Here is a 1,926-nt window from a genome sequence, read left to right as displayed (position 1 = left end):
TCCTACAGAAGCGGGGTCCTACAGAGGCGGCCGACCTACAGCAGCAGGGAGAGCAGGCCAGAAGCTGTCGGTGCTGAAGACAGGAGGAATGTGGGGTCGCCTTCTGGACCTCACCTGTGTGCTTCCGGACTCTCATCCCTGTCCTGTTACTTGCAAGATGATCCTGATTCCAAGTTGTAGAATCAATCAATCAATCAATAAATGATATCCACACCATGGTCTTCCTGTCAATGGCGGTTTGTAGCAACCCTACAGGATAGGGAAGAAGGGCTCCTTAAGGAAACAGATGACTTGTCTTTCTCCTCAGCAGGAGCTGGTGGGTTCAAACCCCCACACCATCCCCCAAAACCCACAAGGTGAGCATTATCTCTGAGTTCTCCAGCCCAGCAGAAAAGTGGAGAGTGCGGTGCATGGGAAGGACAGCTGATAGCAGAAATGCCCCACCTCATTGGACCAGCTCTGTGCTGCTCCGCATCCTCACCCCTCATGAGTACAGACAGCTGCCTGCAATGAATGTACAGCTGTCCCCGTGGGTCAAAGCTGAGCAGCACTGAGGGTGCCCGGTGTCTCACCATCCTGGCCCTCCAGATGTGCTCGCTGTGCTGGCACAGGGCAAGTGCTAGGTGGGATCTGATGTGCTGGGTGGTCGATTCAACCCGGGCAATGGGACCTGGGGGTGAGATTAGCTGATGTTGAGAGGATCGGTGACAAAGAGGAAGGCCTTCAGGCAGATGGATTTACACATTGGCTGCAGCAGTGGGCAATGGTTGTGAGGACCCTGAGGACCCGGTAGTGTTTCCTTCTGTTCTGCAGGGGGTTTAACAAAAACAGCAACAAGGAACCCAACAGAGGGGGCATGGAGCTCTGTGTGGATGCCCCCAGGACGCAGATATCTACACCTCAGCTCAGTCTCTGTCTTTGGGATGGTCTAGTCCCAGGTAGGGGATGCCTCCTCTAGGGAATATCATCTCCCCAATAGTCACAGGCTGAGTATAATGCCTGGGCCCCCCACTTTCACTCAGGACCTCTTTGAAGGGCCAGCCCAGGCCAGAACTGCCCATGTGATGGATCAAAATTGCCTATTACTGCATTTACGTTCACCTTCCCCCTCTCCTTCTGGAGACTCCTGCTGAATCCCTTCCCAATCCCACCAACTAACCCATCAGCAGGGTGGGTGAGGGTCTTCCCCACAACTGATGCTTCATGTTTACCCACAGTGACATTTCTCCTGCCAGTTCCCATCTGGGTTGTGCTTTCCATTTGAGACTGAGGACATGAAGCCCAAAGGCAGAACGCAGTCTCCACAGCACACAGCAATGGCAGAGCTAAGACGCTAGCCCAAAGCAGAGAGCCAGTGACAAAAACACTTCACAGAGTCCGTGTGCAAACGGGAAAAGCCTCTCACTGGAGGACTGCGGAAGGGCTGATTGGTGGCACCAAGCGCCTCTTACCTCGTTCTCTCAGATGACAAATCTCACACGGTGTCTCCTGAGCACGTGTCCGCGGTGCCAGCCCTGCCCCTCAGTCTGCTGACATTGTTGGAAGGCCCTGTCTGAAAATGGTGAATGTTTCAGATACTAACCAGGGGGCTAGAGGTTCCAGAACATCCAGAGGTACCTCAGAAGAAAGGCCTTGTGATTTACTTTAAAAAAGTCAGCCCCTGAAAATCCCATAGAGCCCAGCTCTGCTTTCATACATGTGGAGTCCCCATGAGTCAGAATATACTATCCCATGCTTTACAGTCCTTACAGTACGTACATACTTTACAATACATGCGCGCTTTGGGGAGAGGATTTAATAAGGGTCGTGCAGACATTCAGAGAGATGTGTGGTTTACTCTCCTCCACCAAGGGTCCTTCCTGTCATTTCACTTTGCTGCTCGGTGTGCTGCCCCCACCAGTGACGTGGAAGCAGAGAAGTGGTGTG

The sequence above is a fragment of the Chrysochloris asiatica genome, unplaced genomic scaffold, assembly GCF_000296735.1.
Source record: "Chrysochloris asiatica unplaced genomic scaffold, ChrAsi1.0 scaffold00283, whole genome shotgun sequence".
Lineage (NCBI taxonomy): Eukaryota > Metazoa > Chordata > Mammalia > Afrosoricida > Chrysochloridae > Chrysochloris > Chrysochloris asiatica.
Note: the sequence above shows the minus strand (reverse complement) of the source record.